Source organism: Desmodus rotundus, chromosome 3 (assembly GCF_022682495.2).
Source record: "Desmodus rotundus isolate HL8 chromosome 3, HLdesRot8A.1, whole genome shotgun sequence".
In the NCBI taxonomy this organism is placed as follows: domain Eukaryota; kingdom Metazoa; phylum Chordata; class Mammalia; order Chiroptera; family Phyllostomidae; genus Desmodus; species Desmodus rotundus.
The window spans coordinates 50,704,413-50,732,040 of record NC_071389.1 but is presented as its reverse complement, the minus strand read 5'-3'; the positions used below and the strand labels follow the sequence as shown (position 1 = coordinate 50,732,040).

The window sequence follows — 27,628 nt, the reverse complement described above, 5'->3', positions numbered from 1 at the left end:
TTTCTTACCCCTAACATGAAGGTATATGAGGATCACTAAGGTATTTCCTGCCCCAAAGTCCTTTAATTCTGTGAATCTAGTTATAAGCTAAGTTCCCTAGATGGGGCATATAATATACTGTCTCATTACATTGTCCTAAAATACAGATACATGGAAATTAAAGGCCTGAGCACACATACACAGAGATATAATCTCATTATGAAATAAAAACACTTCAGGGTATAATCACACCAAAGCTTCTTTTTAAAATATGAAAGATAAAAATTTCCCTGGCTGGCCCTGGCTGGTGTGGCTCAGTGGATTGAGTGCTGGCCTATGAACCAAAGAGTTGCCAGTTCCATTCCCAGTCAGGACACAAACCTAGGTGGTGGGCCAGGGCCCTAGTGAGGGGCACATGAGAGGCAACCACACATTGATGTTTCTCTCCCTCTCTTTCTCTCTCCTTTCCCCTCTCTCTAAAAATAAATAAATAAATACTCTAAAATTTTTTTCAGTTGTTTGGATTATCATCTGGTAAACCAAAAGATCGTGGTTTCAATTCATAGTCAGAGCACATACCTAGCTAGGTTAAGGTTAGACACCCAGTTGGGTGCATAGGAGAGACAAAGGATTGATGTATCTCTCTCACCACCCCCCTCCCTCCCCACCCTGTATTTCTCCCTCCCTCCCTCCCTCCCTTCTCCTGCCTCTAAAATCAGTAAGCATGTCCTTAGGTGAGGATTAAAAAAAATACCATAAAATTTAGTAATAGACATGCTTTCTGGAAAACAAAAATCTCAGTAAAAATTGAACTCTGAGCTTATTAACATACACGGGGCAAGGAAACAAATACAATAGCACATATAAAGCTTGCTGTTCAAAAGAAGGGAACAAAGCATTTCTTCAGTAAGATTGAATTTTTGTGAGTTTTGAGAAGAATTTTCACACGTGATTGCAGTGTCTGTAACTGTGGGCCACTAAGAGTGAACAGGGCTCCCTAACGACTCTGTCTGTCTTAGTCCGTGGTGAACATTAAGGGTGAGCAGCTATCTGGGAGGGTGGAGGGATGCAGTCCAAGTGTGATACTTCAGCATGGTCTGACTTAATAAAGAGACACCACACTGAAATGCTGGAGGAGGAAATAGTTTGACACAACCACTTGTCTCTTAAATTTGGAACAGGACCTGCTCTCTAGAAATTTAAAAGTGAGAATGGAACTCTCTTATCAGATTCTGGGAAACAGAACTACAGCAGAAACAGAACATTTCTTTCCAACAAGAGAGGGAGAGAGTGGGAGAGAGGGAGAGAGAGTTAGTTAGCTGTGGCAGGATGGAGAGTCCAACATAGTCCAGAGAGAGGAAATTTGAATTCAGATTGGAAGCTCCAAGAGCAAGCAATACAAGATAGGGTGTCAGAAGCAGGAGCTTGAAAGTATAAATAGCTATCCCTCCTTTAGTATTTTTATCATGCCAGATACTATAAGTGTGCCATATTATACATTCTTGTAACAATGCAAAGAGGTGCAATTATTATCATGTCTATTTTACTAACAAAAAACCTAAACTTTAGATAATTAAATGAAAATACTAACTTAAGAGACACGGTTGCTATGTAGTTGGCCTGCATAAAATAAGAGTATTTTTACATTGAGGTAATATTGCATTCGGTGTTTTGTTCAAAGTGAAATTTGCCAAATGGTGGTTCACTGAATAAGTGTGATATCTCGATGACAGTAACAAGAGGGAGAACTGTTTCCTTAATTAAATACCCCCCTCCATATTACGTCAGAATATTTTATTCCAGATGTTGTTATTATAAATAACTTTTTGTTACTTTTGGGTCACATAAGTCTGTTTTGGTAGTGCATAGTAAAAACATCCTTCTATTTTAAAGTAATAAGTTCTCATTGTTTTCCAGAAGAATAATATTATGATCATGTAATAATTCTTATGGTGAGCCTTTTTTCTAGTTTGTCTCCATCCTCATTGTACAATCTCCTCATTCCATTTTCTTCAGATAGTTTTCTTTGATCAGTCTTTAAATGGCTTTTCCCCCTCCTCTTATGTGAAGCATAAGAAACATATAAGGTCTGCCCAGAAAGTATGCAGCCAAGTACTATGGAAAATGAACATTTATTGAGGAAGATACAAAAAATGTTGTACATAGGACAATGACACCTCAGTCCCCTTCCAAGTAGGTACCTTGGGACCTCACACAGTTCTAATCTCCATCAGCTGCTCCATCATATTTTCTTGAATGTCATCTATTCTCTGAAATCTCTTCCTTTTCAAAGCTGATTTTAGTTTTGGGAGAAACCAGAAGTCACAAGGCACCAAATCTGAGCTGTATGGGGCCTGAGTCACCTGGGTGATTTGATGTTTTGCCAAAAAACTCTGCATGAGATGTGATGCATGAGCAGGCATGTTGTTGTGATGAAGCTGCCAATTGCCAGTTGCCCATAGCTACAGGTTTCTGAATCATCCTCAGATGAGCGTTCAAGCTTCATGCAAAATTTGATGCAGATTCGATGCTCTACTGGCTCAGTCACTTTGAATGTGATGGCCACGCAATACACAAGCTCACTTAGTGGTGTCTACCATCTCCACTGACTAGTACAGTGAAATCATCATTGTTCATGCAAGTGCATTCCAGTGCAGTTGCTTTGGCTGCCAGGTTACATCGATGTCGCACAAACCATCTTGGTTATAGTAAGAATGGCTGGACTTTTTCTGGACAGACCTTTTATTGGTATGGTAGTCCTTTATAGAACTCAGTCCTTCCACGTATTAGAGACAGCTGCCCATTTTTATATCAAAGTAAAATTGTATATGTCTTAAATTATGCCGCTATGTAAGAACCAATGATCCCTGGGTATTTTTTTTCTGTAAATGAAAACAAAAACTGTAAAGGCAGAAAAAATGCATTCAGTTGGGATTAGCCAACTAAAAAATAATAAACACACTCAAGTACATAAACATACAAAATTAAAGAGCACAGCCTTTAAACTTGTCATCTATTTTTCCAGAATACAGACATCAAGAGTCATTGATAAAGTCTCAATATATTATCATATTTCTCCCTTTATCTGGAGACTGACATTTGTTTAAAACATATCACAAGGTAGCAGTCTTTCTTTTAATTAAAAGAACAAGAGTGAAGATACTTACATTTGCTCAACGAGTGAAGCAGATCTACTTGTATTTTTCATCAAGAATGAGCTTCATATTTACCCACAGGGAACTACATTGTAAACCAACATAATCTATAATCAAAAGATTTTTAACCCTTACATTGAAGAGGACTCTCCTTAAAAGGCTAATCATATACTTCGATGCATTCTGTGTGGTGAAGTAAGGAAAGTGGAAAAAGCACTGAACTGGGAGTCAAAAGAATCATTTTCTCCCAAAGCTCTGCTAACTCTGCCTTGTGCCAATAAGCACGATGTTTAACCTCTTTCAATTTAATCTTTTTGTAGCAGAATGGAGAAAGATACATTTGTCCAACTGGCTTTTTTTGAAGACAAGATGAAATAATCAACATGAAAGCATTTCCAAAATCAGTCTTAAACAAACGGAAATAAGATATTAGCAGACTCACTGTACCCTACAAAACTGCATTTGAAAGGACCTGGAAGCCAGGAGTAGTATCAATTTTCCCACATTATTCTGCTTTCTTTCCTAAGACTTTGTAATCTAGATTTCTCTAACACAACTTAAAAGTACAACTGCAGAGTGAAGAGTGGGGTATGAGTGGGATAGTATTAAAAACAATATTATAAAAATGAGAAATCAACTCATCCCAACTCTTCTGTTAAGGTTTCTTTTATTACATAAAGATGAGGAAGGAAAATTTCCTCAGGCCTCTGTTTCAACTCAGAAGTGATACTAAGTGTTTCCAACATTTATATTTATATGTTTTAATATTGATTCTACGTGCAATACTGAGCTGGATGTAATGGAACGAGGTTGACTGACTTATTTGCCTATCTAAGATCCCTTCTGGTAAATATCTATACAGGAAATGCTTCACTTTTTTTAAATGAGATTTATATGCCTGACTTCAGAATAGCTCTCTACAAGTATGTCTATTTGTCACTAAGTCAATTGCCACTTTATATGATAAAAAGCTGATGTATTTTACTACTCACTAGAGGAAATAGTCTTAAAGAAGATAGCCTCCCTCCTACACTCAATTTAATTGTCATTTGAAAGCCAGTAATGCAGCGGAATCATTTACACTAGTTATATCCTTTATTTTCGGAAGAGGTTGAAAACTTCAGTGACCCTTACAATCAGATAAGCTTCTTACATAATTGAGACAAGCAATATTCCATTTTAAATGGCTAATACCCAGGTGAACTGAAAGGCATTTTAAAGAGGGAATATGCCATGTGATGAAAGAAGGAAGGAAAGTGCAGAAAACTTCCATGAATTTCCTTTGGGGAAATTTAGAAATATGCAGGCATAAAAGGATACATTTTTAGGTAAGGTGATACTGTGTAAATGTTGTGACAGAAGTGGCAGAACAGAGAACATGCTTTGAGGAACATTAATTTATCTGTGAATTTGGAAGTAAACTTCCAGGGAGAGTTCAGAGGAAAAGGAAGTTCTTAAATGGTAGTCAATGAAGGAGTTAGATAATGAGACGCTGAAGATACCTGACTCTTCTTTGCCTAAAAAAATATATATGAATTTAAGCTATTTAATAGCTTTCAGATAGAATGAGATAATTTAGACAAAAGAGCATTTCAGATTTGCTGGAACTGCCTATCCTGCTTTTGTGTCTTCTGTTCAAAATCCCGCTACTCCCTCCAGGCAACCTTGAACACTTTCATGTTGCAGCCCAAGCAATAAACTTACTAACTTCATGTACTCACCAAGTACATAATCATAGGGCTGATGCAAAGGACAACACTAAGTTTACAGGCGAGAACACCATAGATGTCAAATCACGCCTAGCAGTTTCCTTGTTGTGTTTCTTGTTCCCTTGGTTCAGATTCCAACTTCTACAAACCGAGGAAACATTATGTCCAGTGTACTCTTTTCTTTACTCATCAACACCATTTTCTGTGGATTATTACATATTTTGAATCCTAGAAGCTATCCTACTTACTCATTTTTTGCCCCTTTTAGTCAATCCGAAGCTGTTCATATATTGTAAACCCTGGATTCTTTATAAATTCCCTGCTCCACTTCCTACCTTGTCTTTAAAGTTATTCACTCCTTGAAATCAAAGACCACATCTTCCCTATAGTGTGGGTTTGAATGTATCACAACATCTCTTGAAAATATTCTGTCAGCAATATTACATTCTAATGACTGGAGTTGGGCTCACAAATGGCTAAGTCAACTAGGAAAACAAAAATATATTACAAGTAGCTTTTTTTCTTCCTCAAGCTTCTCTTGATGTTAAGTTTTTAATGGGACACATGGATTCTACAAAAATGTCCTTCCAGAATTCTAAGTAAATCTGTTTCTTACTGGTTAGGAAGTCGGTGAGACTTTCTGTACTGCAAATTTTTGGCACATGCTTCTTTCCAAAAACTTAATTTTACATGCATTCCATAATTAAATCCTCTTGGATTATTAAGCAAACAACTAGAACAGGAACAGAATCAGAGAAATGGACACCACGTGGAGGGTTTTCAGTGGGGAGGGGGAAGGGAGGAATAGCAGGGAAAAGGTACAGGGAAGAAGGAGCATTATTAGTAGGCATAAAATAGATGGGGAGAGATAAAAATGGTATAGGAAACAGAAAACTCAAAGAACTTATATATATAACCCATGGACATGAACTAAGAGGGGGGATACTGGAGGGTTGGGGGCTGAAGGGTAGAGGGGGGATAAAGAGAGAAAAATTGGGAAAACTGTAATAGCATAATCAATAAAAATAGTTTAAAAAATTTAAATCAAATATACTATAATTCCATTTGGCATTATCATTTAATTTTAAAATCCCAGTGTACAACATAAACATAACATTCTTCAGTTCACAACGCACTGACAGTGGTCTGACCACACATAGCCCCTTTTGCTTTAGTTTTACTTTTCATTCTTTGTTCTTAGTCTCTTTCCCTCTTCTGCCCCACCCCGCTCACTCTAGTTCACTATAGCTTTATGAATGTGATTGTAGTCTTATAATGCATATAGAACTATTTGGGGGTTTTAAATTTATATAAATGCTACTGCTTTAAATGATTCTATTTCCCAAAATTCTTGCCAAAACTTAGTGTTATACAAGTTTGTGATCTTTGCCAATTTATGAGCATAAAGTGATATCTCAATTTTAAATTTCAATTTTCTGATTACTAGTGATTTTGAGCATCTATTCATACATAGAATTGATTATTCATATTTGATATTTTGAGGATTTTCTTTTAAAATATTTAACTATTTTTCTATATGTAATTTTAGTATTTTTAATTAATGATTTAATAATATTCTTTGTAGACTACTGATATTAATTCTTTGTGTGTCTTAGATACTTTAAAAACTTTCTCCCAATTTCCGTTAATTTTGCTTGAACTTTTCTTTGTTTAAAAATCCCTTGTTTGTGTTGGGCACTTTATTGTATTTATTTAATTTTATTTGTAAAGATTTCATTTATTTATTTTTAGAGATTGGGGGAAGGGAGGGAAAAGAGAGGGAGGAAAGTATCAATTGAGAAAGAAACGTCAATGGGTTGCCTCTCAAAGGCACCCCAACAGGACACTGACGCCCAACCCAGACACATGCCCTGACTGGGAATCAAACTGTCAACCTTTCGCTTTGTGGGATGATGCCCAACCAACTGAGCCACACCTGCCTCACCAGTCAGGGCTGTCTGAGGCATTGGAAATAATCCTCCCAGTCTGTTACCTGTAGCTTAATTTTTTTTTTTAATTTTCTTTTACTGAACAAAAACTCTTAATGCTGATTTGACTAAACCATTAATTTCTTGTCTTACTTTTTTAAAATTTTTACATAACAAGTATTATCTGCATTTTTTTCTATAGCTTCACATTTTTATATATAATATTTAAGTATTTAACCCATTAAGATCTTTTAATATAGTTTAAAGTAAGGGATAAAATGATAATTTTCTCCAAGTGGTGAACCAGCTTCCCCATCATGTGAGAATTGATTCCTTCTCACACTAGGGGGCGCTACCTTATTCTAAAGAAATGATTCTCTTCCTTTAATAGAATGGTCTGCACTTTTGCCATGCTTGTTATTAACATGGCTTTATAGCATACCTTGCCTGTAATGTGATGATCACTCCCCACAATTTTTTAAGTTGACTTAGGTCTCTTGGAACTTTTATTCTTTCATGTAAACAAATTCGAAACAAATACAAAAGTTTTGAAATGTTCCTTAACAAAAACAATAACAAATAATCCAAGGGGATTTAAGTATCCAGTAGGGAGAATTGGCATGTTTTCAATATTAACTCATTTATCTGTGAGCATGATATATATCTTCTTTTATAACAATTTGTCATCTTTAATGTTAAAAATTCAATATGATGATTATAGAGATATAAATGTTAATAAGCATGTGTATTTGAAAATCAGAGCTGATATTTCTTCTATGATTCCTTGTATTATATCAATGAAATTACAAAACAAAATCATCAACTAAGAATGAGAATAAGAAATTAGTACTGGAGATTAAAAAAATTGAAACAACTGGAAAAAAATTTGTCTCTGTAAGTAGAGGAAAGGGTTTTTTGTTTTATTTTATTTTGTGGATGAGGGCTATTTGCAAATATCAAAAGGATACTATATAATACGGCTTTCAATTGTCGTGTGTGATTCTGGAAGGTAGACAAAGGTCTGCCTATATTCTGAAAGTTATAGGAAGGGAGATTTTTACTTTTGTGTGAAAGAGAATATTCTTCAGTAGAGCTGTAAAAATAAAGCAAATTGCCATTTAGATAGTGAGATTAGAAGTGTTCAAAAAGGGCATTTCACGTGCTTGGAACGTGTAGGGTATGCTACAGCGGCAGTTTTTGTATGCAGGATAAGGGTCTGATTAAAAACAAAAAGTCCTTAAATTCCCTACTCAACTTAGAAATATAATTTTACAAACTAATAATGAAGTATATTTTTCAGAAATTAAAACAATTTTGTATTACCTTTGATGCATGCAATTTCTATTGTTTGGTCAACAGTGGTGATATTGTAGATAAAGCCAGCGTTTTATGTGACCAAATGAAATCATTAAAAAATAACTTGGTTATCATCTGTCACACTCAAGTCCTCAATTACATGTTTTAGTAAAGAGAAGGGAGATAGTCAAAAATAAAGGAAATTGCTTTAACTCAATCTTTACTTGTCTTTTGAAAAACTCATTATGTACCTTATTTCTCAGAAAAACTTCATCATGGACACACATTGGTCATTGTACTAGTTGGATTTAAGAACATTATGTTAAAAAAAATTTTGTGAAAAAATCTTGTGATTTAGAATAGAAAGTGTCTTAGTCTGCCCAGGCTGCTATAACAAAAATACCATAGACTGTGCTGCTTAAACAACAAGCACTTATTTTGCACAGTTTTAAAGGGTACGAAGTCCAAGACCAAGGCACTGACAGATTCAGTGTCTGGTAAGAGCCAACCTTTAGGTTCATAAAGAACTGTCTTCTCACTATCTCCTAACATTGTGGAAAGAGAGTGAAAGAGCTCCCTTGTGTTTCTTTTTTTCACTTTATTTGAATAATTTATTGTTTTACAGCAGTATTAATTTCACAACAAAATGAAGAGCAAGATACAGAGATTTCCCACATCCCCCTGCCTCCCCACATGCATAACCTCACTCAAATGCATGATTTCATTTGATCACTTTGGTAGCGAGTGTACCACCAGAGTGATACACCTGCTACCAAAACCAAACTTACACTGACACAGCATACTCATCCAAACTCCATCATTTACCTTAGGGTTCATTCTTGGTGTTCTACATTTTATGGGTCTGGACAAATACATAATGACATGTATTAGCCTTTCAGATTTGCTTCTTTCACTTAGTAATATTCATTTAATATTCCTTCATTTATTTTTCATAATGATTACTCATTTTTTTAACACTAAATACTATTTCATCATCTGGAAGTACCACAGTTAATTCGCCCGTTTACTTACTAAAGAATATCTGAGTTACTTCCAAGTTTTGGCAATTATTAATAAAGCTACGACAAACATTTGCATGCAGGTTTTGTGTGGACATGAGTTTTCAGCTCTTTTGGGTAAATACCAAGGAGCCCGAGAGTTAGATCATAAGGTAAGAGTCTATTTTGTTTTGTAAAAAAAAACAGACAAGTGCATGTCAAAGTGGAGGTGTACAGTTTCGCCTTCCTCCGCTATTGAGAGTGGAAGAGAGTTCCTCTCTTCTACCTACCCTCTCCTGCATTTAGTATTGTCAATGTTCTGGTGTTGGCTATTTTACTGGATGTGTGATGGTATTTCATTGCTTTTAAGTTACATTTTCCTGATAATATATGTTGTGGAGAATCATTTCATATGTTTATTTGCCATTCTTATATGTTCTTTTTTATTTATTAACTATTTATTTACTATTCATAATTTATTAACTATTATTCATAGTTAATCTCTTTTTTGTTTTTTTAATTTTAATTTTTTATTGTTATTCATTTACAGTTGTGTGCCTTTTCTCCCCATCCCTCCACCCCACCCCAGATGAAACCCCCTCCCTCCCCCACCTCCACCCTCCCCCTTGATTTTGTCCATGTGTCCTTTATAGTAGTTCCTGTAATCCTCTCTCCTCACTGTCCCCTCCCCACTCCCCCCTGACCATTGTCAGATTGTTCTCAACTTTGATGTCTCTGGTCATATTTTGTTTCCTTTTTTCTTCTATTCATTATGTTCCAGTTAAAGGTGAAATCATATGGTATCTGTCCCTCACCGCCTGGCTTATTTCACTTAGCATAATGCTCTCCAGTTCCATCCATGCTGTTGCAAAGGGTATAAGCTCCTTCTTTCTCTCTGCTGCATAGAATTCCATTGTGTAAATATACCATAGTTTTTGGATCCACTCATTTGCTGATGGGCACTTAGGTTGCTTCCAGTACTTGGCTATCGTAAATAATGCTGCTATGAACATTGGGGTGCACAGGTTCTTTTGGACTGGTGTTTCAGGGTTCTTAGGGTATAATCCCAGCAGCGGAATTGCTGGGTCAAAGGGCAGTTCCATTTTTAGTTTTCTGAGGAAATTCCATATTGTTTTCCACAGTGGCCTCACCAGTCTTCATTCCCACCAACAGTGCACTAGGGTTCCCTTTTCTCCGCATCCTCTCCAACATTTGTTTGTGGATTTGTTTATGTTGGCCATTCTGACTGGTGTGAGATGGTACCTCATTGTGGTTTTAATTTGCATCTCTCTGATGGCTAGTGATGCTGAGCATCTTTTCATATGTCCCTGGGCCCTCTGTATGTCTTCCTTGGAGAAGTGTCTGTTCAAGTCCTTTGCCCATTTTTTAATTGGGTTGTTTGTCTTCCTGGAGTGGAGTCGTGTGAGTTCTTTATATATTTTGGAGATCAAGCCCTTGTCTGAGGTATCATTGGCAAATATGTTTTCCCATATTGTTGGTTCTCTTTGTAATTTAGTGCTGTTTTCTTTAGCCATGCAGAAGCTTTTTATTTTGATGAGGTCCCATTTGTTTATTCTTTCCTTTATGTCCCTTGCTTTGGGGGATGTGTCTGTGAGGATGTTGCTGCGTGGAATGTCTGAGATTTTCCTGCCAATGTTTTCCTCAAGGACTTTTATGGTGTTACAACTTATATTTAAGTCTTTTATCCATCTTGAGTTTATTTTTGTGTATGGCATAAGTTGGTGATCGAGTTTCATTTTTTTGCACGTAGCTGTCCAGATCTCCCAACACCATCTGTTGAAGAGGCTGTCTTTGCTCCATTTTATGCTCCTGCCTCCTTTGTCAAATATTAACTGACCATAAAGACTTGAGTTTATTTCTGGGCTCTCTGTTCTATTCCATTGGTCTATGTGCCTGTTTTTATGCCAGTACCAGGCTGTTTTGATTACAGTGGCCTTGTAGTACAGTTTGATATCAGGTATTGTGATCCCTCCTGCTTTGTTCTTCTTTCTCAAAATTGCTGCAGCTATTCGGGGTCGTTTATGGTTCCATATGAATTTCTGAAATGTTTGTTCTATATCTGTGAAATGTGTCATGGGTACTCTAATCGCGATTGCATTGAATCTATAAATTGCTTTGGGTAGTATGGCCATTTTGATGATGTTAATTCTCCCAATCCATGAGCATGGTACATGCTTCCATTTGTTTGTGTCTTCCTTAATTTCTTTCTTCAGTGTTGTGTAGTTTTCTGAGTACAGGTCTTTTACCTCCTTGGTTAGGTTGATTCCTAGGTACTTGATTTTTCTTGTTGCTATATCAAATGGGATTTTTCTCCTGATTTCTGTTTCTGCAGTTTCGTTGTTGGTATACAGGAATGCCTTTGATATCTTATTATTGACTTTGTATCCACCTGTTTTGCCAAATTCATTTATTAGGTCGAGTAGTTTTTTGGTGGAGTCTATAAGATTTTCCATGTACATTATCATGTCATCTGCAAACAGTGACAGTTTCATTTCCTCCTTTCAAATTTGGATGCCTTTTATTGCTTTTTCTTGTCTGATTGCTGTGGCTAGGACTTCCAATATTATGTTGAATAGGAGTGGTGAGAGAGGGCATCCTTGTCTTGTTCCTGATCTTAGTGGGAAAGCTCTAAGTTTTTGTCCATTGAGTATGATGTTGGCTGTAGGTCTCTCATATATGGCCTTTATTATGTAGAGGAATGCTCCCTGTATTCCCACTTTGCTGAGTGTTTTTATCAGAAATGGGTGCTGTATCTTATCAAATGCTTTTTCCACATCTATTGATATGATCATGTGACTTTTGTCTTTGCTGTTGTTTATGTGATGTATTATGTTTATTGATTTGCAGATATTGTACCATCCTTGCATCCCTGGGATGAATCCCACTTGGTCATGGTGTATGATCTTTTTTAATGTATTGCTGGATGTGGTTTGCTAATATTTTGTTGAGAATTTTAGCATCTATGTTCATCAGCAATATTGGCCTGAAGTTTTCTTTCTTCATCGTGTCTTTATCTGGTTTTGGGATTAGGATGATGCTGGCTTCATAAAAAGAGTTTGGGAGTCTTCCATCAGTTTGGATTTTTTTGAATAGTCTGTGAAGGATAGGGGTTATCTCTTCCTTAAGTGCTTTGTGGAATTCTCCTGTGAAACCATCTGGTCCAGGGATTTTGTGTGTTGGGAGTTTTTTGATGACTGCTTCAATTTTGTCTGCTGTTATTGGTCTGTTCAGGTTTTCTGCTTCTTCTTCATTCAGTTTTGGAAGATTATATTTTTCTAGAAATGTGTCCATTTCACCTAGGTTTTCAAATTTCTTGGCATACAGTTCTTCATAGTAATGTCTTATAATCCTTTGTATTTCTGTGCCATTCTTATATGTTCTTCTGTGAAGTGTATGTTCAGATGTTTGTCCCATGAGTTGTCTGCTTTTTACTGTTGAGTTTTCATCATTTTATGTATTTTGAATAACAGTCCTTCATCAGATGTCTTTTGCAAATATTTTCTCCTAGTCTATGGCTTGTCTTCTCATTCTCTTGACATTGTTTTTCTACAGGGAAGAGACTTTTAATTTAATTAAGTCTAGTTTTTCAATTTTTTTTCCAGGAATCATGTTTTTGGCATTGTATGAGGCCTTCTTTTATAAGGGCACAAATTCAATTTATCGGAACTTTACCCTTATAACCTAATCAACTTCCAAAGACCCCACTTCCAAATACAATCAAATTGGGAATTAGGTTTTAACATTGGAATCTGTGGAGGACACAACCATTCAGTCCATAGCATTAAACAAACTACACTCAGCTTCAGATCTGTGACTTAATCCAACCTGCTGACTCTTTTTGTATATAATGCATCATTGGAACATAGTCACAAGTATTGTTTACATGTTGTTTATAGCTCCTTTCCTGATATAGCAACACAGTTGAGAGGTAGCAAGAGAGACTGTATGTCCCAGGAAACAAAATAATTATTACCTCTATCTGTATAGTAGAAGTTCCCTGACTTGCGTTTTCAAAAAAGGAGATGATGGATGAGCACCCATGCACTAGTTAAAACTGCAGGTCATGGATAGGGCTGTGTGGTTCATATTGATTCATATGTTCTTAATCTTACATAGCCTATTGTTATTATTGCTACTACTTATAGAACACTTACTACATTGCACTTGCCAAGCACTTTATATCTTAATTTTTTTTAATTATCATAAACATTCTATTATCATCCTTCCTTTATTGAGAAGTTAAGGCTGAAGGGCAGAGTTAGATATATAACTATAAAACCCATGCTCTTATTCTTTAGGAAGTATTCTGAGGCTTAAACTAACAAATAATAACAATAATAATATCCAAATGTCATCTTCCCAGGCTTAGTTGACAGCTTTTGTTCCCCAGATAGCTACATCAGCATCACTTTTTTGATAGTTAATTCCAGGGTCATGTAAGCCACAAGTGGAAGAGGATTGCAGGATTAACCAGAAAGGAAGGATACATAATTGCAAGACAGATCCTATTTCCAATTCTTGACAGAGAAGATAGTTATTTCATATGCAGTTGTCAGTGTTGAGATGATGCTTGAATGAAGAGAAGCTAAAAGCAGAGTCTCCTGCTTCAATCATCTGAGAAAGGACAATTCAATTCATAAGCCCTAAGTGCCAGTTAGACAAATGAGAAACTCAGGCATGATACCAGCTTCAGGGTGGAAAGATGCTCAGGAAGGCAACAGAGCTCTGCAGTGCAGTCTGATCTTTAACCACACAGACACCCCGCTGAAGATGATTTTGTAGGTTGTCAGGGCCTGAGAAGAAGCCTAAGAAAACAATTACATTTAAACGGAGTCTATAAATGAGGTTTCACTTTGCACATGAATGAGATTATTTTTAATAATACCATACTAACAGGCATTTTCAGATTCAACATATTAAATATTAGTTAAAATTAAAATTCATTGTTAACAAAGAGACTGATCCAGTTATGAGATTGTTCTCAGACCGAAAAAATCAATAGCTGAATTATAAACTTTCCAAATCCAAATCTTACTGACAAAACCAGAGAACTGCAATTCTGTACTATCTGAACAACTGTAAAAGTTATTTTGTTTGTATATACAATGACATCTTACTTTCCTTTAGGAAGATAATTCTGTATTACATATGTTTGATCTTCCATGGTTCCTCACTTAAGAAGCAATGCTTATGGTAGGTACTTGGCAAATACTTATGGGAAGAATGATGGGTATTTGGAAAGATTAATGAGTTTTCCCAGGAAGATGAGCCTGGAGGAACTATGTGTCTACTTTTATTTATTTTTATTTTTATTTTGTGTAATTTTTGTAACTTTTTTTTATTGTTGTGCAAGTACAGTTGTTTCCATTTCCCCACCATCACTCCCCCCTACCCCAGCCATCCCCACTTCCCACCCTTGATCCTACCCCTCTTTGGTTTTGTCCATGTGTCCTTTATATATGTTCCTGAAAACCCTTCCCCTTTACTCCCATTATCCCCACCCCTCTGGTTACTTTTAAAATAGAAAGGAGTGGGAGAGATAGGATTATATGAGAAAGCAACTATCACATGACTTAAAAATAAATTCATCAGTAGTGGCAAAAGGCTGTAAGCACGAATGTGATATTCACGGTGATTGCTATTATATGTGCACTATTCATGGATGCTCAGAGAACCACATGATTAGAAAGGTTTGAAGATATTTGCTGTGTCTCAGTTTTAGTGCACCTTTGTTCTATGTTCCGCAACTATAGTTGTAGAACCTCCGGACCAAAAGGGATCCACAGAAATAATTAACAGATCAGCCCAAGACTCTGGATGTCTCCTCCTCAGAGCGATAATGGATGTGCTGAAATCTAGTATACCACGAAATCAAGTGGTTGAGTGCCTAACCGGGACACAGTAAATGGAAGAAATCATTAGGTCAGGTTCTTTTTGTGAATAATTTAGTCCCCATTTTCTGATGGTCATTGGAGCATTTGAGGTTTTCAGTACACTGAGTCACACTGGAGGAAAGCAGTAGGCTCATGAAATAATTCCTGAAAATAAATTTTCCCTTGTCAACTCTGAAATGTCTGATGGCCTAACTTGACTATTGAATTATGTTTTAAAACATCCTCATCATTTTTATGAAGGTAATGAAAGGATAATAATAAAGTATACCTGCCTTCTAGTTCCAAAAAGCACCAAAGATATAGGCCTGGATATCAAGGTGATATTTTAGTGATATATCTTACAAATTTTATTTTCACTGAATCTAAATCTCAGTTGGTCAAACACTTATTTTATTGTTTTATTTTACATTATTTTCCTGTAGATAGCAGAGAAGCCCTTCCATTATTGACCCAGGAAGCATCTTGTGGCATGAATAATCTCATTTCCTTAGGGTCCCAATCTTGCTCCTCAGCTGTGGGCTATCCATGAGGAAAATTAGGTTTCGTGTTTTTTAGGTAAACTAGATATTTCATTCCATTGCTTTGTATCTTCCTCTCTTAAATTGTAATTTTTTAAATCATACTTTTTTAAAATCTCTGTATCTGGAACCCACATATGGTACAGAGTAGCCAGACTAAAGATTAGCACTAATATAGCAATAATGGAATAATTCCTTCACAATTTGATGAGAACTACCCATATGCTATGCTTTATTAGAGGCCCAAATGATGAAAAATGGCTGAAAAATTGAACAAATCAGGTGGACTGCCTTTAAATGTTACGGTGTATTAAGAAGAAACAGGTACACATAACAGTATTATAGGAATGAATGATATAAATTTCCTAAGAGGAATAATTAATAAAATTCTAGGGAAGGCAGAGTGGGATACACCATATCTAGATGGAACACATATAACCTTGATATCATGAAGAATTTGAATTTGGTAATAACCTCCCAATAGTGAAGATCGTAGGAGAGAGGGGCATGTCTGCAGTGGGGCGTCATGAAACGGTCATATATGAGGCGCGTTTGGGGACGGCATGAGGATACTTTGGACAAATGGTGGGGATCTTAGACTTTACTTTTTATTTGGTAAAAATGGAAAGTCATTAAATATTTTTGAGAAGTGAATTCAAATAAGTTGAATCACGCCTTGTAAAGATGTAATCAATAGGGATGTGGAGGAAGGAAAACAAAAATCCGTTGACTCCATGAAGGTAATGATTTTTATTCTTTGGTTCCCTGCTATATTCCTCTCACCCAGATCTTAATATGTGCACAATAAAATTTTTATTGAATAAGTGAATCAATTTCCTGGTTTCCTGAAGGTCATGAAAGAACCAAATTTTATTTGAAATACTCCCAGAATTCATTGGAACAAAACTGCAATTGCAAGAGGTAGAATATGAGGGAAATATCCAGCTTTCTTTTTAAAAAGTAATAATTTAAGAGGGTTTTGGGTTTTGGTTTTTAATTTTGTTTTTGTCTTGATCTGCTTGCTTTTGCTATGTTGTCCTTGACCTCTCTTTAGTCCATAATAACAAACACAGAGGTCATAATTTGAATTAAGTAAGGAAAGCAGGAAGCTCATGTCATGCAATTCTATGTGGCCTCAGTAACTGAAAAAAGACCCCGAGGTTCATAAAAGGATTTTTGTGAGGCCACCCTCTTCCGGGGTACCTCACCTCAGCCATTTAACTCACTTATCTGGCCGTGAGTCTGTTCCAAGCTCCGGCTAGGGGGGCATCCGCCGGGCCTTTCCACAGAGGAGGGCCCGAGCCATCCTCTGCCCAGTTGGCCCTCGCACGGAGGCCCCGTTTGCTGAGAACTCACTCGGCCCCTGTTGGGGCCGCTCCTGGCCCCTGTCTCAGACCTTCCCAGGGGACCAGTGGTAGAGTGACCTATTGCACTCAGTTTGTAGCCCCACCGACGAGCTTCTCTCCGCCCTTCCATACAAGGTTTTTTGTAGACGACAAATGAAGTCTGCAGATTTTTTAGAGGTCCACTTCTGGGGAAATAGATGGGATAATAGCAACCTGGAAGGGAAAGAAAAGGATAATAAATTTTTATAACTCCAGTGTAGCCTGTTCCCTCCCCTAGTTGGTGGATGGAAGTCATCTGATATAAGGAACCTGCTTTGACTCTGGCAGAGGCACAGTTGCCTAAAAGCGTTGTTACCTCTGCCAGCCACAGAGGCTGTAAGTCTGATCTGAGCAATCACAAAAATGGGTCAGGAAGGAGGTGGGGGTATTTATTACCTGCTGTTATTACCTGCTGATTAAAAATCAGCCATCAGAGTCCTGACTGGTAAGACTCAGTACGTTGGATATTGTCCTGCAAACCAAAAGGTTACCAGTTCATTCCCCGTCAGGGTACATGCCTGGGTTGCAGGCCAGGTCCCCACTGGGTGCGTGGGGGGCAAATGATCAAGGATTCTCTCCCACATTGATGTTTCTCTCCCTCTCTTCCTCTCTCCCTTCCCCTCTCTCTAAAAATAAATAAGTGAATCTTTTTTAAAAAGTCAGCTATTAGATTCAACTTTTAACTTCTTAGTAAATGGCACTGTAGGAAAATTAGCTCTCACACACGTTGGGGGAACTTTCTTTGTCTGAAGGAAGAATGAAAAAGTATAAAATACATTTTCCTCTCCACTTTGATTGTCATGTTTATACTCACAAAGTCTTGAAACTAATGGTAAGATAAATGACCAACGTGCATTGTGAGAACGTTTTCTCATCCACTTTATTACTTTCTTCTTATCTTTGTTACTGTGACAATAACATTTCTCCACCTTTATCTTCATTTTGAGAAATGAAACAAACTAAGGCCTCGGCTTTCAGATAGCATTAGCATTCCTCTACAAGAGAAAAGGTTATTTTCTTACCTCCACCCTAGAAGTGATTGAATGGGGAATATATAGAAAAATCAGGGCCAGAATTTGTAATTTCAGAACTATTGAAAAACTGGTTGACTAAAAGGTCACATTTTAACAGACATTTGGGATATAATATGATTGAGCCTGTTTCATTTCCTTTTTCATAAGTTGAAAAATCAGAAGGATTTATTTTAAAATTCAGGTTCCATCTCTACTTTTGCTTGGAGTTTATTATAGCTGGAAGACTGGTGAGGTTTTTTTTTTTTTTTTCATATATATGTGTGTGTGTGCATGCCTGTGTGTGTGTGTGTTTGCTTAAGACATGCATGAATGGCTTCTGATTTCTTCTCATGCAGATACTGGAGAACGATTTTAGGAAGCACCCGACTTTACTGCACTGCATTCTCAAGTGTTCCTTCCTGTCTCCTCTTGCAGCACCCGCCATAATGTGCCTTCACAATGTAAAATACCACTTGGCATCTTCAGTTTGCTTGGAATAGAATTGCAGAGTTTTGCTTTTCTTACTTTTGAGAGAGGCAGATAGTTATCTACATTTTTTCTCCTTCATTTCTAAAAATGCATTCAATTCTTTAGCAAATATTTAGTTCTTTTAGTACAGATACTAGAAGACATGATTACATCAGAGGTTCCTGATTGGGGAACTCTGGTCTAGCAGGACAATCCTGATTCCATTCAAACTATGTCCGAGAGGCAACCATCTAGCAACTCTGAGAGGCTTAAATAAAAACTGTCCCTTTCCTAGAAACTGTACTCTGTGTCAATTATAAAACCACATACCAGTTACTGATTATTTCAAGGCAGTATGATTTTCTGCAATGTTGCTGCCCAATCTTAGAAAGGCAATGTTCATTTTGAATGGTAATTTAATGGTGAACCGTAAAATTGGATAATGTATTGCTTATATTTTCATAATCTCTGATTGTATACATACAAAAGAAGGGAATACAGTTTTTGTAAAGATACATATAGGTGTATATATAATTTGACAAATTCTTAAACGTAAAAACCCAGATTCTGTTTCAGACATAAGATTCATGAACGTATTTTTTAAAAATATCTAAAATGGGAGAACCAAGATGGCGGCGTAGGTAGACACACTGCGCCTCCTCGCACAACCAGAACTGACAGAGAATCGAACAACAAGGGGGACCAACACCAAGAAAATAGAAAATAACCATTCATCCAGACTGGTAGGAGGGGCGGAGACGGGCACCGGGGTGGAGAGGACTCGCGCGGCTGTGGCGGGACTGAGACTGGCGGAGTGTGGGACAAATGGCGCAGGCAGTCCGAGCACTAGCAGACCCTGCGGCCCCACATCTGCGCAGATAAACCGAGAGGGCCGGACTCAGAGTGGCGGAGAGTGGGGCAGGCAGAGCAGCGGGTAGCACCCCGCACGGCACCAAATTCGCCCACAGATAAACCTGACGAAGGGCGGGCAACAAAGCAGACTGTGCAACCCAGGGCTCCAGCTCCGGGAAATAAAGCCTCAAACCTCTGATTGAAAGCGCCCCTGGGGGTTGGGGCGGCAGCAGGAGAGACTCCCAGCCTCACAGAAGAGGTTGTTGGAGAGACCCACAGGGGCCTAGAGTGTGCACAGGCCCACTTACTCGGGAACCAGCACGAGAGGGGCCCAGTTTGATTGTGGGTATCGGAGTGAAGGGTTGAAATCCGGAGGAGAGTGAGGCGGGCGCCATTGCTCCCACTCGGCCCCTCCCCCACGTACAGCGTCACAGCGCAGCGACCAGCATTACCCCGCCCCGGTGAACACCTAAGGCTCCGCCCCTTAAAGTAACAGACGCGCCAAGACAAAAAAAAAAAAAAAAATGGCCCAAATGACAGAACACTTCAAAGCTCCAGAAAAAATACAACTAAGCGACGAAGAGATAGCCAACCTATCAGATGCACAGTTCAAAGCACTGGTTATCAATATGCTCACAGACTTGGTTGAATCTATTCGAAAAACAGATGAAAAAATGAAGCCTATGCTAAGAGAAACAAAGGAAAATGTACAGGGAACCAATAGTGATGAGAAGGAAACTGGGACTCAAATCAATGGTGTGGACCAGAAGGAAGAAACAAACATCCAAGCAGAAAAGAATGAAGAAACAAGAACTTGGAAAAATGAGGAGAGGCTTAGGAACCTCCCGGACGCCTTGAAACGTTCCCACATCCGAATTATAGGGGTGCCAGAAGGAGAAGAGGAAGAACAAAAAATTGAAAACTTATTTGAACAAATAATGAAGGAGAACTTCCCTAATCTGGCAAAGGAAATAGACTTCCGGGAAGTCCAGGAAGCTCAGAGAGTCCCAAAGAAGCTGGACCCAAGGAGGAACACACCAAGGCACATCATAATTACATTACCCAAGATTAAACGCAAGGACCTACATCCAAGATTACTGTATCCAGCAAAGCTATCACTTAGAATGGAAGGGAAGATAAAGTGCTTCTCAGATAAGGTCAAGTTAAAGAAGCTCATCATCACCAAGCCCTTATTATATGAAATGTTAAAGGGAGTTACCTAAGAAAAAGAAGATCAAAAATAGGAACAGTAAAAATGACAGCAAACTCACAGTTATTAATGGCCACACATAAAACAAAAATGAGAGCAAACTAGGCAAACAACTAGAACATGAGGGTTGTCATTAAGGGAGTGGGAGGGGGAGAGAGGGGGAAAGGTACAGAGAATAAGTAGCATAGATGATAGGTGGAAAATAGACAGGGGGAGGGTAAAAATAGTGTAGGAAATGTAGAAGCCAAAGAACTTATAAGTATGACCTATGGACATGAACTATAGGGGGGGAATGTGGGAGGGACGGGGGTGGGCAGGATGGAGTGGAGTGGGGGGGGAAATGGGACAACTGTAATAGCATAATCAATAAATATATTTAAAAAATATATATAAAATGTAGAGGTTTAACGCTATAATACAAAGTATTATGTATAATAACAGAAAATAATTAATACACAAACTTTAACTTAAAAACTTAGAAGGTAGTATTTCCTTTTATAACAACAAGCTATTTTATCATTAGCTAATCTGACTGTGGTCAACATCCCAAAGAATTCCGAGCTTTTTATACAAAGAAAGATGAAGACACGGAAGCAATAACAATCTAGGGAGATCACGGATCACATTGTTAGGAAGTCAATGAATATTCTCTTTCACTGAATATTAATTGATCATTTCAATAGAATGTAAAAACTTTAAACCCTTTATACCCCTGAGGCAGGGCTATAAAATAGATGACTTTCTCGGTCCTTTCTAGCCTTTTGATTCATATGTAACAATTTAAATACAATTTTTCTCAAATGCCCTTGAGCACCTAATATTATTCTAGGAGGAGTCCTCTCAGTTACTGCCCTTTCGTACCTATCATCACAAAAATAGCACTCATAACGACATAGCTGAAATGCCATGCAGAACTGTTTTACACACTGCACAGATTTGTGTGTGTAACTAATTTTGTGCTTTTAAAATGTTATATATTTAATTATATGTGTACACATCATATATAAAAATGTATGGCTAAAAGTTCATCTTGGCTGTTCTTATCATAGTCATAGAAATCTTGTTTCTTTTCTTGCCCCAATGTCTGTGACTGTATTGTGCTCCTGGATGTTTTGTACAAACCATGTAATCCCTCTGTCTCATTTACCACTTTAACAGATAGTACCGTATTTTTCGGACTACAAAATGCACCTCCCCCAAAAAAATTTGGAAGGAAAATTGGGGTTCATCTTATAGTCTGAATGTAGCTTACCTGGCTCACTGCATTGGGGCAGGGGCGGGGGGGGGTGGAGTGGGTTTTTTTTTCCTATTTTCCTCCTCTAAAACCTAGCTGCATCTTATGGTCCGGAGCATCTTATAGTCTGAAAAATGCAGTGTCTCCCTTTACATTCAGCAGTTGAATTCAGCAGCCATTCATTACAGATAAGATTTTTGTTCATTCTGTCACTTTTTGAAGTTTTGAAAATTGTAGTGATATTTTGGTCTCAAAGCAGCTTATAGTCAGTAGTGGGTTAAAAAATGGATAGATATGTAACAAATAACCATAACTAAGAAGGAAATTCCAACAGAGTGGAGTTCTGATGAAATTTAACTTGAAGCTCTTAGAAGGCTCTCTGTATAGGAAGCTCTATTTGAAGTATGTGTTGAAAGATGGATATGAAATCTGGCAGCATTACAATGGATGAATCAGAGGATCGAGAAATGGGAAAACTCACTCTGAGTTAGGAGTGCAGATGGGATAACCTTGTGAAAATGGCAATGCAACTAGCCACTGAAAATCAAGAAATAAGCCACATCTAGTGAAGAAAATTGTAAGTTAGCAACATATGACTGAGAAGGTAAAAGAGATTCCCAGGTAGATAGTATGTAGATTGAACTTAAAGGTACTGAGAGGACAGGCTTGGGAGGATGACTACAACTTAGTGGCAAGGAAAGGGAAGAGCCATTTAAGTGACTGAAGAGGAACAGACACTCCCACAAAGAGGATGAGAAGGCATTTAAACCTAACAAAGACAATGATGGCAATACTATGTATGAGCTCAGTGCATTTAAAACTAAGAGGCCGTCGGTGAATGTAGTGAAGGCTATTTCAGTGGTGTACAAGTGATAAGATGACTGAGGTTCAAGGACAGATTATGTTTGGGAGGAATGAAACTTTAATGAAGTGTGGCAGTAAGAGACGGAGAAAGATGGGATGGTAGATGAAGTTAGAAGCATAGCTCAAGGAACATTTATTTTTACTTTGGGGAAATCAGACTAAAAGGGGAGAAGGCAGTGAAGAGAGATTGACATAGAAGAAAAGAGATAATTAATGGAGAACACGTTATTTATAATAATCAAAATAATGATGCAAATAATGATTTATTGAGCTATTACTAATTCTAGGCAGTATTCAAAGCACTGTGTATAAAGTTAGTATATCCTTCAAAAACTCTATGAGGTCTATGTACTATTATTGTACCCACTTTTACATGTAAAGACATTGAAGCTTGGCTAAGAGTGGTCAACACACTTGCCAAAGTCCCTCTGATAGGAAAGGATAGAGAAATATAATTCTAACCAAGGCCGTTGGGATTCAGGGCCCCGGCTCTGGGAGTAAACCCTGTGGCTGTTTGTTTCTTCTGCACTGGGTTCCTTCTTTAGGGTCCCAGGTACGGTTTGGAATGTGTCAATCCAACACTACAGTAAGAAACTCTATGACTCTCAGTAATGTGAAAAAGCCTAGGATCTTTTATGAGAATTTCATGAAAGTATAAAAAATATGAAAATGAACTAGATTTACTAGATGTTAACGGTGCTGAAAGACTTAATACTTTCCAATTTAGGAAGTTTCAACCTAACAGTTGAAAAGGAATGAATAAATTGTCCATGGTGGACGTATACAATTATGACTCATTGTTTCTTGTTTGTAAGAGTCTGTCATTGGCATGTTCTGTCTTTTAGGAATTGATACTATACACATGATTGGAAGATACATCTATCTCTGTGCCATTTAATTTTCATACATTATATTGCTATTGGTTTATACTCTGCCATTTTAATGAATGAACTTTGAATTATTTGCCAGTATTTACTCACTTTTCCCAGACCCCTCATTCTCACCCTCCTTATCCTGGCTTCTCCACTTGCCTACTAACTTCTATTATTTTTGCTTTATTGAAAAGTTCTTACAGCCTTGGGCTCTTCAGCCAAAGTGTGATATGAAGCTGAAATATAAATAATGCATCAAATCTACTTTATTAACTTCCACTCAGTCTGGGCGGGCAAGTGACATTTACAATTTTAACAAACTGGAGGCATGGTGGTGAATAAAAGAATATTTGGAACAGGTTAACCTGCAGTTATAAAATAGACTAAAATTTCTAAGAAAGTTTTTCATCTAATTTGAGAGGACCCCCCCCAAACTGGAATTCATTTATAAAAAATTGTGTATTTATTCTTACATATTTAAACTTCAGTCCTTCTCAAAATTCTCCCCATTTGGTACAATACACCTATCGAGATGTTCTTTCCACTGCTCAAAACGGTTTCTGAACTCATCAATTTCAGTGCCTTTTAGTGCTTCCACCGTTTTTTGTTTCACCTCTTCCACATCAGCAATGCATTTCCCTTTGAGGAATTTTTTTTTTCTTCCGGGGAAACAAACAAACAAAAAAGTCACTCAGGTGAGATCAGGTGAATAAAGAGGGTGGGGTATAGGGGTCATGCAATTTTTTGGTCGAAAACTACTGACCACTCAGCGAGGTGTGGGCAAGTGTGCACATACACCATCTGCCATGAAATGGGCAAACATATTGAAAGAGTCTTCAAAAAAAATTCACTGAAGCTGCATGCAGCCTCTCACAACAATGCCAGCTGGCACACTGGTACAGATGTGTGCCTAGAACACTCACTTAGTGAGGAAAGGCTGTACTGCAATGTGCCCATCCTCCAGAAGATAATTTCTTCTTGGGGTTCCCCCTCGTATAGAATTCAAGTTCACTGGAGGAATGTTGTCAGTGAACTCAGTTGCTAAAATGCACATGTGCAAACTGTCCCCACAAAACATCTGAGTGACTCCCACGCTCAGAATCCTCACTGACTTATTTGAACAAATAATGAAGGAGAACTTCCCTCATCTGGCAAAGGAAATAGACTTCCAGGAAGTCCAGGAAGCTCAGAGAGTCCCAAAGAGGCTGGACCCAAGGAGGAACACACCAAGGCACATCATAATTACATTACCCAAGATTAAACGCAAGGACCTACATCCAAGATTACTGTATCCAGCAAAGCTATCATTTAGAATGGAAGGGAAGATAAAGTGCTTCTCAGATAAGGTCAAGTTAAGGAAGTTCATCATCACCCAGCCCTTATTATATGAAATGTGAAAGGGAGTTACCTAAGAAAAAGGAGATCAAAAATAGGAACAGTAAAAATGACAGCAAACTCACAGTTATTAACGACCACACCTAAAACAAAAACAAGAGCAAACTAGGCAAACAACTAGAACAGGAACAGAACCATAGAGATGGAGATCACATGGAGGGTTGTCAATAGGGGAGTGGGACGGGGAGAGGGGGGGAAAGGTACAGAGAATAAGTAGCATAGATGATAGGTGGAAAATAAATAGAGGGAGGGTAAAAATAGTGTAGGAAATGTAGAAGCCAAAGAACTTATAAGTATGACCCATGGACATGAACTATAGGGGGGGAATTTGGGAGGGTGGGGGTGGGCAGGATGGAGTGGAGTGGGGGGGAATGGGACAACTGTAATAGCATAATCAATACATATATTTAAAAAAAAAAAAAAGAATCCTCACTGATTCTCATCATTTTCTACAAAGACAATGTACTTTCTTCCAAACAGCAGTAGATGTATCAGATGTTTCAGTATTAAAATGTAGATGCACTTCCCTTTTAAATCTCAGTCTAATCTCTGGAGCTAATCAGCAAACAGTGGAGCTTTCCCAAAGTATTTTCTTTGAAACAATATTCCAGAAGATAATCTATAGGGGGGAAAAAAAAAGAACTGTCTTGTGACCAAATGGACCTGAGGAAAGCTGAGCACACCTGTCTCGAAGAGTTACAGTGGACGTTAGCATATTAGAGGCTCTGAGAAGCCAGGAATATGGAAATGTGCTTCTTCTGTTTAACGCAATATTTCCCAAGCTTATTTGAAAATGGGAAAATTTTTTCTCCATAATCTTATCAGGAGAATGTCCTATAAATTTTTTTTAAATAAAGTGTTTTTTGTGGCCTCCCCCATCCCCCAAAACATACTTTGTGTCACAGTGTGGTCTCTGACTTGTCTCGTGCTTTCTGGGACAATGACAGTAAAGAGAGGGTTCAGGATTATTGAGTATTTATGTAGTAGTCATATACATTTATATTTTTAGCAATATAAAATTGGCAAATATTAGAAAATGTTAGAAAAGTAAATGGGATTTCTTCTAAAGGCACAGAGTCATATCTACTTGTGAAATGTAATATTCCATTGTTCACAGAGCTTTGAAGCTAACCAGCAGAAGATATTACATTTTACCATCACAAATGCAAATGCCTTTACAAAGAATTGTGAAACACAATCTTAGACAATTTGTCTTAAATTTTTATTTTTTGATGGAAGAATGTTGCATTACATCTTACCCCCAGATTTCTCTAAAATTACCAAATATTAGGCTAACAACAACAACAAAAATATCTGCACTATAGAAGAACAACCATTTTAATTAAGCAGTTTAACTATGCCTTATATTTCCAGAATAAAACATAGAAGCTGGCAAAAAAAAAAAGGGAGGCCCTCAATAATATGTCGAATGTGCCCCTAATGATTTAAAGATAGTAATTGATAAGTATAAAATTGAACACATGGGCTGAGCCTGGGTCCCTGATTAAAAAAATCAAGATATCTGCAATTCATATATACTTGTGAAATGTAATATTCCATTGTTCATTGCAGATAAGCACCTACACCTTATAAAAACTAAAGGCATCAAATCCAAATCAATTAATGTTACAATAAAAATATAAAATAGAAGCCTAAGGAGTAACTGTGCTTATTGATTCTCTTCATTTACTTCCCTTTGTTCATTTGTGAATGGGAGCAGGTACCAGGTTGTCATAGACATACTACTCCAAAACTTCGAGTTATCTTAAAATTAAATTCCAACCATTTTCTACCAGTTGCATGTAATGGTTATGTGCTAGTAAAGCACTAGTCTTCAGAAGATGCTACATATGAAAACAATATGTCAGTTTTGTATCTTCTCCTGCAGTGGAATATAATAGTAACCATCATTTTATGCAAGTCCAATTTTGCCTGCTCCACTGGTGGGGAGTCAAGAAAGAAGCAATATGCATTTTAAATGATATTTGTACAACAAAAAAAGAACTCTGTCTCTATAGTCTATAATGAAGAAATTGGTTTTTTTCTACTTGTATTATTGCTTCTATCAAAAATGTAATGTAAATATCAAACATTTAAAAAATAACAATCCCACATATGTTTTGGACAATATGATTTGAGATATCAGAGTGAGTGTTCCTCACTCAAAGGGCTGATCACAAAAGCTGGACTCCACCAACATGTAATGATACAGTGGCGGCCGTTTGACAACAGTGCCGTTCAGAGTGGAGGGAGCTCCTCCAAGGGCGATGCGGAGAGTTGAGTTCTGTGGATTTTGTTCTACAACATGTAATGTGTTGGCTTAATAAAAAGAGGACAGAGGCTGTAGAATACATACTGAATAAAATTTATCATGTAATATCTACCCTCCTGACTTATATTGTCTTGTTAATAAGAATCATCTCCTCGGTCTTATCTTCATTAAGTTGTTGAAATCACTAATCCATGTAAGACCAAATCCAAAAACTTTCTTTTCTTGCTGCCTGAGCTGCAATGCTTATTAGAATAAAAAAGTAAAAAGCCTAATAATGACAAAATCAAATCATTTTTACCTGTTATTATGCTTTCACTTTTTAAATTAAATTTATTGGGGTGGCGTTGGTTAGTAAGATCATAGAGGTTTTAAGTGTACATTTCTGTGATATGGAGTCTGTATATTGTACTGTGTGCTCACCACCCACAGTCAAACCATCTTCTGTCATCATATATTTGGTCCCCTTTACCCTTTACTACCCCCACCCCCTTCCCTCTGCAACCACCATACTGTTGTCTGTGTCTATGAGTTTCAGTTTTGTATCCTACATATGTGTGAAATATGG

At 37.4% G+C, this 27,628-nt stretch overlaps 1 protein-coding gene across 2 annotated transcripts in view; it reads left to right on the top strand.

The window, feature by feature from the left end:
- Positions 1 to 27,628, top strand: part of NEGR1 (neuronal growth regulator 1) — an 837,263-nt gene that overhangs the window by 488,958 nt on the left and 320,677 nt on the right. The gene's annotated exons all lie outside the window — the stretch shown is intronic.